Source organism: Bradysia coprophila, unplaced genomic scaffold (genome assembly GCF_014529535.1).
Source record: "Bradysia coprophila strain Holo2 unplaced genomic scaffold, BU_Bcop_v1 contig_358, whole genome shotgun sequence".
NCBI classification, from domain to species: Eukaryota; Metazoa; Arthropoda; class Insecta; order Diptera; family Sciaridae; genus Bradysia; species Bradysia coprophila.
In genome coordinates this window covers 5,117,935-5,133,165 of record NW_023503616.1, presented here as the reverse complement: position 1 = coordinate 5,133,165, position 15,231 = coordinate 5,117,935, and the positions used below count along the sequence as shown (strand labels likewise).

Here is a 15,231-nt window from a genome sequence, read left to right as displayed (position 1 = left end):
TTTTTATGAAAAGCAGAACAGTCAATTTAAGTAAATTAATTTTCTTTTGCGTTTCTCATGAACATTATGTCAATAACATAAAAATTCTCATTCTCGTCTCTGTGTCTATATACAGAAGCTAATTCCGTTCAATTGAGCCATTCACCAACTCAAACGCCAGAAATAAATGAATTATAATTCAAAAATTTGCTTTCACATCACATCGTGTATGTAACGTAACATGGAAATATAATATTAAACCCAGTCAGATAACGAACAGACAACAGAGTTATGCTGAGTGTATAATGAACTACCTAGTGACATGAAATATAACAGAAACTATAGATAGAAAATAGACGCACCCACCTAGCTATATATACATTCTATCAGTTCGAAATAACCGTTACGTCCAAAACAAATATTTACTCAACCAAATCAATAACTTGCTTCCCTTTTTTTATTGACTCACAATGAAGGAAGACATTAAACACGACTCTAGACATGACTCACATTATTCATTTAACATCCTTAAATGAGGACGCCCTTATCATTTCCGAAAATCTTGTTGCATAAACAATTGTTGTACAACAATTTCTTCATTTACCTTTGAAAAGTTCATTTAAGCTTCAGTTATATATATGGTAAAGTATTATAAACTACGCCGAAAGGGACAGATGGCAGGAAAAAAAACTTGTTCACTATATCTTAGAACATCCGTTTACAAGCCCAAGGCATTGAAAGTTTTTGCAAAAGTGCTATACAGTTTATACCTACGGTGAATGGGAAATGATGCCTTATCTGTTTCTATGTATTGTAATAATAAAGATGTCTCTTTAAGCTTCCAGTAAGAAAAACTCTTAACACTATATCTACATCTACAAAAAAAAAAACTTTTTTAAGAATGTAAACCACACTGGAATATGATATTATTCTGTCACATAGGGGACATGTATCTTAAACTACAACATACGCGTGTGTCCGGAAAAGTATTTCGAATAGTTAAGTACATAATTTCTCTACAAGGAAATTGAAATGGTCTCCAGACAGATCGTTCTGCTTGTCTCGTACATCAAAACAGAATTTAATGATAACGAGAAGAAATACAGACGTGGTCCTTTTTTGGAGAAAGTCCGCTGACAACAATTGTAACAGGTGATATGGTTTGAAACTAGTTGAATTTGTCACAGACTGGCTGCACGAAATAAATAATATTACAAGTAAATTCGTCTATCGTTCGAGAGAGCCATTAAAAAAACTCTGATTCAAAAGAAAATATTTACGCTTGACTATGCCATAACGGAAATCGAATATTTTTCCATAGAAATTGGGTGGAAAGTAGTAAATCGAGCAGCAACGAATAAATTGGGTGATGAATTAATAATGGATTCGACGAAAAAAAAAGAAATGGTTTCTTTGGATACGACGCGACATAGGGAAAATGATTCTGTTATTATACAGAGCAGTTTAATTTGAAAACGTAATATTTGACATGGCAGTGTTTAAATTTACTTTTGCTTGTTATATTTATCGACCGCATTGTGAAAGTTATACTCACCGTGAGTATTGGTAATTATTCTATGCTTTTACTGTTTGCTGTATTCATAAAAAAAACGGTCAAGAAATCAGATTGCCTTTTTCGTTACTCGTTGTGAACAACAGACTTTACGTAATTCAACAGAATTTCACAGTTTTTTTCATTATCTCACGTTATATATCTTGTTGTGTTCTTAGAGCTTTAATTTAATTCTTAAGCCAAACAAAAACAGCGTATTCACGTTGCAGAAAGTGTACTACATAACAATCAGATACAACGGCTATAGACAAAGTTTTTTTTAGTGTTTTGCGCCCGAGGTTTCTCTCATTTTATGCGTTGTTTCAGTACCATGAAATTGGATTAATGAAAGGATTATTGTGAGCTTCGTATATTACACTGGTGAGTCACAAAATATATTTATTTGTACGTAAGCAATATAAATTTAATTCGGACATTTTTCTCTTTTTAAATACTTTCGGTACACACACCATTCTTCAACATTATTCATTCATTATACTTGCCTTTAAGGAGCATTAAAATGAGGGTATATACTTCGGTAAAATAAGTCTAAATACTAAATATTTATTATACAACTTCTCACTGTTCACTCTCCACATTGTATCGCTTCTTCTAGTAAACAAACGATCCCATTAGGGTTTTTGAATTCTTATTCATCGTGCCTCTCAAATTAACTTTATCTATTTATTCAACGTCTTAAAGCTCTTATATGACTGGGGTATTCAATTCGAAGTACCTAAATTACAAAAATTCAGAGAAAACGTTTCCTTATACCGATTAACACTATAAGTCTCTTCACAGTCCTTCAGAAGCTCCCCAAAAAACAAACGCAATATATACGGTGTTTTGTTTTGTGTGAAGTTTTAGTAACCAGAGAGGTTATTACAACCAGTACCGTACAATTTATACGTATACGATTGTATAGAACATCATGCCCACCCGAGCATAAAGGACGAAAACCAGGATATTCTTTCATAGAAATTTATTTGAGAAATTTAGCCAAATTGGATAACCTCAATATCAAATAACGATATTTTGTGAGATATGTTTATTGCGCTAGGCTGGAATTTTGAATGTTATTTCCCGAAATGTTATTGTAAGGGCCATTTCAACATGAAAATTTATATGTGGAACAGAGAAAGATTTAGTTATACCGAAAGGACGTATAGATGTGTGTTATTAGTTGTCTCCATTGAATACATAATAATGTAGGATGCGAATGCGATGGTTAGGGGACAAAACGAAAATATAAATTAGCAAGAAATAAATTTCAATTAAGAATGTGAAAGCTTATCATTCCTAATTGAATACTGACAGAACGGATGGCATTATGCTGTAATATTTACGGCTTTCGTTTGTTCTCCTGCTAATATTATTGGAAATAAATAAGGGTTTCACACTGGCGAGCTAAGCCTTTAACTCATGTGAAACATTCCATATATATTTGGGTATAGTAGATTAAAATAGACATTGTGACTTACAACCATCCATGGTATGCCTAAAAAATGCATATTACGGACTTTGCGATTAATCTTATTTTGAGTTGAAATCGATTCAATCATATAAATAAAATAGCAGAGCTGTATTAGTCTGTCAATCATTTTGAAATATACAATTGCCTCCATATCCGTGTGGTGTGTGGTCTGCGGAACAAACAAACCTCAAAAAATGACCAAATTAGGTTGTTAGTAATATTTCAATTTTAATCGGATGACAATGGCAATTCGATTACTGTTTCAGCATGTCCATTAAATCTATTATAATGTGGTATAGACACGAAGAACTCAATTTTTATTGCCATTTCATGTTATGTCTACAATCCATTATTGTTATGAAAGCTCACATTATTGTGAGGATTTTCTTTTTGTGTTCGTTACACAATGAAGCATTGGAATATAATCGACATAGATGAAATGAAAAATTTGTTATCATCCTATTGTCGGAAGTTGATTTTGAATGCAGAGGTTGTATTCAATATAACCCGCACTTTGTGCAATTTCTGACAAATAAAAGATTTTATATGCTAAATTTTAGGATTGACGTGTCCTCAATGGCAATAGATTTTTTTCCCTCGATTTATATTCAGCGGAATTCTTCCAAATTTATTCCCTGTCAACATCAGATACGCACGAAATTCTTTTATTCGATGGTAGCATAGTGTTAGGATTTATTTTGTAAATCAAAATCATTTTTTTTACGATTTACGCACTTCCACCAATCAACTCAGATGAATGTTTTATTGAGGGCTATCAAAAAATCGTCCTTTTTCTAACGATATAATAAAGTTGTTAAAAAGTCGCCAGAGAATGAGTAAACTATTGATTTATTGCTGTGAGATTTCCGTTTGAAGGAGCTTTACATTGAGGGTGACTTATTGGCAAGTATAATAAATTCGAATAGAAAGTGTTTATACAATGAAGGCTGTATAATACAATATTATGGGGCACGTTTTTGGTCTACTGAAGGAGTTCCTTATTAATGTGTTGTTGTTGTGCCTAAGCTGCTCTAACAAAATATCAAGTAATTTAAATAGATGTTCCTCCAAAAAGTTTACGATTTTCAATTAATTGCGAACCCTTCAACGCAAGTCTTTCAATTTCGTACATCGTTTGTTTTAATACCATGTTATTATCGCTTCCAACCGACTATACAAAACCTCTCGACTCATTTATTTATTTAGAAAATCGATAAATCTCACCCCTGAATTACAATTTTCAAGGTAAACTCAAATTGAATACAACCCTTTTCTATTCCCAATCACTTAACACATAAACCTTTGGTTGATAATCACTTCGATTTTTTTTCTAAATCATAAACTTTGTAGTCTAATAAAAGAATTAACTTGATACGTAAGTGAATAAAAGATGAAAGATTTTTCTGCTAAACAAAATTGCTGTTGATTCAATTACATTCGCAACAATGTATTTGTGGAAATCTTATTAGCTCAATTGATTTTACCAAATATGTTTCATTTCATTTTTGGAATTTGGTGGCATACCGGTTACACTTTATCATATTTACCTTTATATTCATTTCTGAATGTATACTACTGTTACCCAAATCATTTCTCATATTTTATGTGTTGTATCTTTTTCATTTTATTGAAACATTCGCATAAACCCAATCATATATTCGATATATATATAAAATAGTAGCAGTTTTCTTTTTGAAAATGTAATATTCCTCAATCAATAAACAATTTATTTCGAAAGGATCCGTATCGATTTAAGGTTCGTTTAAACACATACAAAAAACTGAATAAATTTGTTGCTATAAATCTTTCACATGTCTTATCGATTTTGTCTACCATTGAAATCGATACCAACCTGACTGTAGGGACATATAGAAATGACAGTTTATCTGAAAACGTAAAATGAATGTTCTCTTGCTGAGCCTAAGCGGCAAAGGAATTTCTGCCACAGTAATTACCTGACTTCCAACTTTCACAATTTATGAGTTGTTTTTGTTTCTGAAATTTTCACTCGGAATTATGTTTTCATATTTTTGATTTAGCTCGCGTGTGGTTGTTTTAAGAAAAAGCTCCGTCTGAAAATTTATCCACAAAATTATTTATTTATTATTGTGGAGAAGGCAATGGATATTCCCTTTCAAAATGATTTTAAAGAAAATTTTTAGTTAGTCTCATTAATTCATACGATCAAATTGACTAAGTATTACGTTAATGGACGACCTTATTTATTGAAGATGCGTCCGTGACATGGGGATTAGCTTTATTATAGTATTTTATTTATCATTGTTTGGCGTCCTTCCACTGTAAGCACCAGGACCAACTATTGTTTAGACCCGTACGAAGTACTGGGGTCTTATAGGTTTACGCATACGTTTGCAACACGTCGAATTGGACTCCCTGAGTAAGGGGAAACCTATTGTGGTTGTCTAGAGATGCCAAATCCGCGAAAAAAAAATGTCCGTCTGTCCGTCTGTCTGTCTGTCTGCACGATAACTTGAGTAAAACGCATCCGATTTTGAAAATTCTTTTTTTTCCCGTTTGGTAATGTCAAAAGACAGGCTAAGTTCGAAGATGAGTGATTTTGGATCGACCCCTCCCGAGCTGTGGCCCAATAAGTGCTTTACGGTTTTTCGAAGATATCTCCGGACATTTAAACGTTAAACTTGTAAGTGATACGTCAAATAAAAGGTATTTACAATACCGATCGACAAAAAAAAAGTTTATGGAAATCGGATGACCGACTCGTGAGTTAGACCCCTTGGTGTGGAACAGGCACAGGGCGGCAAGCAGTTTTTGCTTGTAGGTCGGCCACATTTGAACATATTTCGTCTGTTTTAGCTTTATTAGATAGGTATTCACCGTACCAATCAGGGAAAAAAAAGTTTATGAAATTATGTTCTCCGGAGCGTGAGCTAGGTCTCTTGGAGTGAGCTCTTATCTGGCTACTCGGAAGTACAGTGAACGTGGTGTATTTTGACAATATCTCGAGTAAATTTTGACCGAATTTCATGAATTTTTTTTTTGAAAGGTATTAACGAATGTAAAGCGTCGGTACTATTTCCGGTCTCCTAACAAAATGGCTGCCGGCGGCCATATTGGATTTTAGTAAAATAGAAATATCTTGGGAAAAATGATACTTAGAGAGTTTCTGTTAACATGGAAATAATTTGTTATGTGTGTGGGGTTTCAGGGATTCCATATACGGACATCTATATATACCTATATACAGCTATATTGAGCTATATACAGGCATATAGAGCTATATAATAGCATATATTTATCTGTGAAATGTTTATTTATAGTGAAATATAGTTAAATATAGCGGTATATAGCTGTTTAAATAGGAATTTATGAAATTTGTCTTCGTACGGGGCTGTCTATATTGCCTCCGGTAATTTAGTTGTATATGACAACAAGGCAAAGAGTGGATAATGTAAGTGATTTTAAAAGGAGAATAGTTTTTCAGCAGAGAAGAAAATGAAGTAAGAGAAATGAAGAGTTTCACATTAAAGGCTTTTGATACGAATAGGTGTTTCGTACGGGTCGGCGTTAGCTATGTTTTTTTTTTATTACTGGAAATTAGCGCGAATTTATCCAACTTTACTGAAATTTAACGAAAATATTTTTCAAGTAATTACGGTAAATTGTGTAAATTTCATTTCTGTAAATAAAATTCTTGATAATATGTCCTGGTAAGTATATTATGTTTACTCATTACGTACTACTTTAATTAATACTTTATCTTGCTACTGAGAATACTTTTCACCCATAAAACATACTACCATGGAACTGATGTAACCTTTAGAAACGGTAGAACTATTGTCATTAAATCTGTTACTTCTTCAGTTTGTGATTAAGCAAATTTTAATTTTGTTGATCCTCTCACGTACCTTGACAATTAATTAATGTGTCTGCGTAATTTTCAAAACGACTGTTGCTCTCATACTCTGTTCGTTCTATTTTTCCTCAGACAGGACATGTAATGCAAAAAGAATAATATGTATTTCATATAACATCCGTACAGTTATGAATCTAACTAATTTGTTACAAAAAATAAGTATTACATTGACAATAAATATCATAAATGTAGTATGAACAGCCACCAATGAATATTAAATGAAACGACTTAGTAAATCTTCATTGGGGCATTGAACGGAAAAAATATCATGTAACCAAATACTAAATTTTTATAAAAGGAATTCCGAGAATTGTTTTATGTAACGTCTTTATATATAAAGTGTTTCTACCAAGGATTTATGCTTTTATAAGAATTAAGGAATGAATTTATTTTTACTTTAAATTAGCCTCTTGATTTCCTTTGGCAAATCTATTAAAGTACATATGACTGACTAGTCGGCTGTTGTTCGATATAATAAAACATAATCATATGATTTAACTCGTCTGAAGATTATGGAATTATCATATCAGCCGTTCGTAAAGAAAAATGTTGAAAGAGTAATGCGTGTAAAGCTGTTACCTAATGCAAATATTTCATAGGAAAAGAATTATTCTGTCGTAATATTGCTTTAGTAAGCAATTCATGTCTGCTAGAAAATATATTTATTTTTAAATTACGAAGAAGAGAAAATATGAAAACCATGAAAATTTTCGTTCTTCCAATTGAAGGATTGAAGTGTAATTTATCATTCACACATTTTTATCGCCTGATATTTCCTTGTGTTTCCTTCATGTGAAAATTAAACTACTTGAGAATTGGTGATCGTTCAACAGACGATTCAAAACTTTACCAACATTTCATGATGAAAATATGTGAGCGTTGAGTTGAGCATATTTCGTATGCAAACGTAAATTCTCCACCCCATTAGGAAGTATAAAATTTTAATACAAAATTCTCATCGAAAATATTTTAAAACTTCAGATCTTGGTTTCATTACTGAATTCATTAAAAACAGTGAAGGAAGCTATGGTTGATTTTTGTATCATATTTCATATTTCTCTCGGCACGATTTTATTACCATCAGCTAGCTGTAACACAATTTCAATGCATAAAGTATTCATAATTGACTTCATTAGGCAATAATTGCAAAACCTAGCGTAATTTACGTTTAATCGAATAAATACACTGCTCATATATAAGGCTTGCAGTCTCTCCAAAAAATATGCGTAAATGGTATTTCCTAAATGCCTTTACCACTGTAAACAAAATTATTTAAATTAAGCACTGCATTTAACACATAATGTTACGTAATATCAGGGAGTTTTCATATTACGTTCCATAATTCATAGGCTTAAAATTAAATAAACAAGGATACAATGAATATTAGTATTCAAAGAACGTTATACGAACATTGGATTAAATAGCTTAATATAGTAATGGGATAGAGTGTGCGAGAATTTGAGGACTCCGTTTTGATATACATAATTTTGATGAAAATCTAACACATGCATGCATAATATGCATGCATATACTTCATAGCATCTACTATTGGTACTTGTGTACCACTTGCGTCTGCATTAAATATTCAACATAAAAACCGTCTGCATGTGAATTGAACGGCAACAGTATTAAAACTCTTTAGTTCAAAAATTTTAGGAAAAACTTTTTTGTATACACAGGACCCGTTTTTATTAGATGTTGAACAGAATGAGTTATTTTGAGCAGACTTTTCGAAGTTTTAACTAACTTCAACTCCTCCGGTACAACTTTTCGTTGTGCTTAATTTTCTTTCATTTCTCAAGTGTTGCTGTTAAAGTGAAGTGTATACCTTCGACTGAATACCTCACATCAAACGGTTTGTACACTTTACAAAAGTGAATCCATTCACAAAGATAACGTATGGTGTGTTCAGTTCATTCAGTAATCAGTATTAAGCAAATTTTACAGTTGTGTTTAGTTCATAGTTAGTTGGCTCGTTGAAGAAACTACTTGAAAGTTCATCCGTTTCGAAATTTGTGAAACTAAAATCAACTTCATTAATTTTAATTGAAAGGTATTTGATGACAGGGGTGATGAGTAACACAACAATCACGAGTTCATGAAGTAAAGATACCATCTTCAAATGTAATCAATATTTTAGAATTTCTTTGGTTTTCATCATTCATTCTAAAAACGGAACCGAAACAATTTCCGAAATTGTTGATAAAATGGGCCATAATGGACTAAAACGCCATTCGAAAAGAAAAACATGTAATGTCGTCGCGTCCTACACTAGGAGACACAAAAAAACGCAAAAAGCACTCGTCCTATAGTATATGACCTATTTTACGCTTTTTCCGTGCATAACCTGTTCTTGGTAGTTGTGTTTAAATTGAAAATACACCGGTTTCGAAAGGTGTGTGAACTGAAATGTACTCTATTAATTTTAATTGAAACATTGTAGATGAGTAACACAAAAATTACGAACTCCATGAAGATACCATATTCAATCGAAATTTATATTTCATAATTTTAATCTATCTCGTCTTCATAATCTGTTCTACTTGAAAAGATAACAACACACCAGGAAGAATGTCTAAAATTGAAGCAGCACCATATTCGTATGCGAAGTAGCGCATGAAATAGGCCGAGAGTGCGAACGTATTTTAGTCCTTCATAAGGTTGGAACGTATTTCATATTAATGCACCACCTGAAACTAGAAGTGCACTAATCTATTACATTTCTGCACACATCGTAGAAAACAGAAATTGGTGTCAAAAAAAATTATTGTCCCAAATGACGAATGAAACTTTTCAGACATTTCAAATTTTCGAATTTTCAACTTTTTTCTGTGAAGCTTTCCAGAGAAACGTTAGGGCACTTCTAGAGTTTTAAAATAAGAGCCTCAGGTGGCCTTATGACAGGCCATACATGTGGAGAGTCTAAAATTGTACAGACATCAAAATCTGTTCCACAAAATGTGCACACCTAGTGTTTTCAAATTTTACAATGCAAACAGTTGCATATAAAACGGATATAGTTTGCTTAAGAAGTTTTGAATAAATGATTTGCAGTTGAAATTTTCAACATTCGCAAAATAATTCTTCAACTATCTATGGTTGCAATGTATAAACTCACGGCAAATGAAAAATGATGGCTGAGCGCATAGCTCGTCAGTGACTTTGTACCATATCATTTGTGACATGTTGCTTTTTAGAAGATTTATATAAATTTAAAGAAATGGAAACGAAATTGAAAATAATTTATTTTCATTTATTTCTCAGTTCTATTTTGTAAGGCTCATTGTTTTTCTAAGAGTTGTTTATGTTATTCAAAACATTATTGATGTGAGAGCTGCTACTTTAATCATACTGAGACTCGAGTATACCTTTTGCATAATATCCTCCCTACGCCTAATCCCTTTCCCTTTAGTAAACCCTTTCTGCAATATTTTCCAAATCAATATCAATATCAATTATTTATAGCTGGTATATGGTATATCCAAGTCCATACAAAAAACCTTATGACCAATCATTATGCTAATTTCTTTTTATATCAATCATTCGTGAAAGAAGAAGGTTAATGCTGAATAAACTTCGACATTCGTGAATATTTTCCCTTTTAAAGCAAAGGAACATAAAAGGAAAAATTTATCATGATGTTGAAGTGATATTGCCTTCTTCTTTCAGTTATGAAATGATTGATTTTCGTTGTCAAAGAAAATGTTTCGGCAAAAGAACGTCGTAGCGGAAAAATCTCTACTCTACGACTGTATGTATATCCTTAGATTTCTTATTAGAAAAATGGGAAAAATTAAATTAATTAGAACAATAAGATCCATTTCAACTTTTAGTAGAAACTTTATTTACTTGACAGAATTTCAAATCTCAAATTATGACAAACAAATACGGTCCTCTTATACATATAGAATACGCTTTATTCGGTTTGTAGTACAAATTAAACAATATATCGGCAGAGATCCCATTTTTTGACGATTTGATTGTTAAAATTTGTGATTTTTTTTACATATTATTAAGGTTGAGCAACTAAGATTAGACCTTTGCAAAGGAAATATCGTAGACAAAAAAGCAGTTTTTTAAGAATGTTTTAATGTGTGCTATTGTTTCCGATGTTAACCACAAGTGAACCATTAAGCTTTTATACTGATATTGTTCAAAGTATAGCTAAGTGTTCGACATAAAATCTTTTACTTCATTTGTTTTAACATTAATTTTACTTTATAAGACCACTATGCGTCATCGATTATTTCATTCGTTGCTGTCGGTAACAGATGACTATCCGTTACTAGATTGGTGACGTTTTCATAAACAAGTCAGTCTCCTAACAGCATTTAGGCTATGTTAAAGTGAAAGTCAATAAATAGGTGTCTTTCGCGTTTTGCAGCTAAAGTTTGCGCGGTTAGAAAGCTGCCATTTTCAAAACAGTAACATCAGAAATTTTGTATTTATAAATTTAAATGGAAGCACCATATAAATTGCGAAAGCTTTTACCCGAATTCAATTTTCAGAAATAATTAAAGGGATGAGATTTGACGGTTGACATGAATGTAATTATACCAATGTTTGCAAAAACACCATATTTCAGCTGATGGCCCAATAATTGAAAATTCCCAACATTTTGGTATTCAATGGTAAAATGCTGTCTGAAGCGCTTAAATTCAATATCAAATGTATTTTATTTCGTAAATTTTCTATCGCATTAAATTACTTGGAAAACCGAGCTTTATACTTTATGCCACCATAATGTTTCCTATTTCGTATAACGTGATGGCAATGTTGCGCTTGATTTTATTTTTGCCGGCGGGCGGTGCAGCTATTTATATTCTCAACAAAAAAGTCTTGCAATGATTAGAAACTATGAAGAAATTGTGATTTATTGTTCGTTGTATAGTTAACTCTAAGATAAGGAAATATGTATTTCAAAACGCAGCTAATGGGGCGTATTCGTAAATGTATATGTTCATTTGATAAAAATTGTCAGATTTGAAAAGTAAGTTTTATCAAGAAGGAAACAAATTCAATAAGTTGATGAACTAAGTCCCAGCTCTTCTCTAAATAACCCAAAATCTATGTAAAAGATTTAAAGGTAAAGGCAATAACGTAGTTCGAAAATACTGAAAATTCACCAGAGGAAACGTGAGTCAAAATTATTTTAATGCTGGAAAATTTCCTGTTCTTATTCCATTGAAATGTAAAAGGTAGACATTAGGATTCCGACACGACATACAATGCATACACATATATTCAGCAGCACCGAACAGATAATTTCATGTTCAACACAAAACAGATAATTTATTATTTAGCAGAATGGCGAAATGGGATTTCATAAATTTGCGATGGAATTATTCAACAATTTTCGAAATTTAATATTCCAATCGCGGAAGACCGAATGAGAACGGTTTTACCCCTATCAATTTATGGTGAATGTATGTTTGTTCTTCAATTTGCATAGATTTTAATGTAAACATGATTGTACTCTGTAATGCCAATTCTAGGCACTGTAAAATAACTGAAATTTGATTGCGCATAAAAATTTGGTAACTAATGAGTCGGCATGGCAACATACAATGAAATCGAGTATTAGGTACAAATCATGCCAAAAATATGATTTCAATGATTGGCTCTGTTGAAAAATCTCTTTTTTTGTAAAAATACTACCTCACTTCAGAATATCCGGACCAAAATGGAGTAAAGTTTCTTTTGTCATTTGTATTCGTTGTTTGAATTTGTGAATTTGAGGCTGAGTAACACAAAAATATTCTTGAATGAAAAACAGGGCCTTCAGAAAAAACACCATCAATGCAAACCAAATAAATTTTGTTGCTGATGGAACTATGTTAGTTCAGTCATTCATTCATTTGTTATTGGATCAAATACTGGAACAGGGTCAATGGGTATTTTTACCGTAAATATGGCAAATACGCGCAGCTGGAAGGTAAATAGAACGCAAAATTTACTATGCTTGGCTATAATTTATTATTATGGTGAATGTGATGGTAATTCGTAACTGCTTGGAAAATGGTATGATAAACTTCCCGAAAAAATATTTATTTTGTAGAGGCAGTGAATGTGAACCTGGTAAAGCCGTACCAAAAATTTTATGTAAAAATGAAAGTAAATATTGTTGCAAATATGTACCGTGGCGCCACAATTTCAGTTAATATAAAAAACAACGACATTAATAAGTAGCTCTGAGTAATTCGATAATGACGTCATTTCCTTATATGACAAACATGCTGACACAACAATCAATTTTAGCTCATAATCGAGAGGATCTTATCCAGAAAGAGAATACAGTATTTATGACATCGAATGCAAATTGTAAGCCTAATAACGTACTTTGCACCGAGATTCATACAACGATTTATGCAACAGCGGTGTCTAAAAATTGCACATTTTGCACATTATAATGCTGAGTTGAAGTAATAACCATTTTTGTTACTAGAACTGTAAACTGGTTTCTCGGTTCGAGATGTAAACGTTTCGAGACGAAGTCGAGAACCTTATTTCCTTCAAAATTATCACTTTTTTGTACGGTCCACGGTTCCACTTGCACATCTCAATCTTGTTGCCACTTCAAATCCTTGTGGTGAGGTAAATTATTTATAATCTACGCAGTACAACCTTTTGCATTTCGTGTCACAAATAGCGAGTTTTCTATTTCTTACTACGCGCGAATATCTTGTGTAGGATGACAGAAAATATCCGATAAATATTGAATCACAAGTTGTTTATTCATAGCATCAACCGAAATCAATACATCTGCCGTGATAGCACAAAGCCTGGAATTACGTTCCAAATATGTGCGGCGGTGGGTAGGTCAAATTGAAATGAGAATTACTTATAAGATTGTGTGCACTCCATTGAGTTCGGATAAAAAAAACTTATTCATCATTAGATAGAACAAACACGCCAATTTCTAATACAGGAGTCATGCATTTGTAATGCCCATTTATTTAGTACTGTTCCTGTGTGAAAAATTCATTATTTAGTGTCACGATACAGATTGTTAATGAAGTGAAAATTTTATCGATTTCTTGTCCCTTTTACTAAAGTTTAGTTAATCTATGAATAACAAAGATGAGCAAAAGTGATAAATGACTACGTTATGTGTTATGAACAACAAGCAGGCTGATAATGGTCTCTGGTTTACAGTTAAATTGATCTTAAGTATTAATATGAAAATAATGAAGTAAAAGATTTTGTATCAGCTTGAAGAGAATATTTTGATCAAAAGTAGAAATAGATTCGATAAGTTAATTGATTTTCTCTTATTACTTGCTAAATTAAGAACGAAATGCAATTTAAAATATTTGTTGGTTTTGAAAACATATTCTCATATGTTGAGCAAGAGGACGTTATCATGGCTGGTTTCTAAAAGCTTGCAACTTAAATGTGAATGTATTCCAGTTTGAGAAATGTTGATTAAATTTAGAGATTTTATAATTAATTGTCTGATTGCTTGATTCAAACTTAGTCGGAACTGTCCTTTCAAAGCATTATATTAAGGTCATTTCCTTGTGAAAATATGTGAACTTTTCATCCAACTTTGCTATATATAAAGTAGTAAAGTAGAAATGGTAATTTCCTCACGAATATTTTTCGATTCATTCTCATTCTAAAATCTTTTGTCACATTGTTAAATTGTAACTAAAATTTGCATTGCATTTATGTCCAATAAAGCGAAAGACTTTCATCAAAAGTTTTACGATGCAGCGAAATATTTCAATAACGGTACAATGAGTACACATTTAGTCGTTCATTGTATGCTTAATACACTTAAATGTCATAGAAAAACAAAATAAATGGCAGTACATAGCGTGGTAATACATACATAAGTTAACCTGAATAATATTTGCATAATAAATTTTGTTCAGAATAAAATATGCGCAACAGTTGTAAAAATATTTTATGGTCTCTCTTTGGTAAACACTATTTGGATATGTTGTTGCGTTGTAAAATTTATATCTTGGTTTTACTGAACCTAAAAAAACATACGAAATTATTCTGTGCTCTAATACTAAAATGGCTCCTTAATTTCACGCCGAACTTTATATTAACGAGGATGCATGGTGATGAATGATAAAAATGGTTGAAGGTGGATGTCCCGCACGTCCTACACATAGACAATTTGATATGTTTGTGTTTTAAAGTAAAAACAGATCGATCTAATACTAGCATGGCAAAGTGTGAATAACTTTATTTAAGCCTTTCGGTTTTGAGCAGATTATAACAATTTAAATTTTTTTTTAATACTTTATGTAAGCTACTAAAAAACGAGTTATATTTCGTCTCAATGTTCTAATAATTTCTGATAAATTTTCATATTAT

The 15,231-nt window shown here is 31.9% G+C and overlaps 1 protein-coding gene and 1 long non-coding RNA gene across 8 annotated transcripts in view; both read left to right on the top strand.

The window, feature by feature from the left end:
• The window catches only part of LOC119081525, a 298,236-nt gene that overhangs the window by 213,286 nt on the left and 69,719 nt on the right, over positions 1-15,231 (top strand). The window lies entirely within an intron of this gene.
• Positions 1-15,231, top strand: part of LOC119081435 (protein artichoke) — a 50,546-nt gene that overhangs the window by 7,373 nt on the left and 27,942 nt on the right. The window contains exon 2 of one of the 7 annotated variants that reach the window (XM_037190364.1): positions 1,859-1,912. The exons of 1 other annotated variant lie outside the window; for it this stretch is intronic. The gene's annotated coding sequence lies outside the window, so the exon portion shown is untranslated. Of the gene's footprint in view, positions 1-1,712; positions 1,913-15,231 lie in introns of all 7 variants that reach the window. 5 more of the 7 variants (XM_037190363.1, XM_037190361.1, XM_037190362.1 and 2 more) reach the window with 5 other exon arrangements.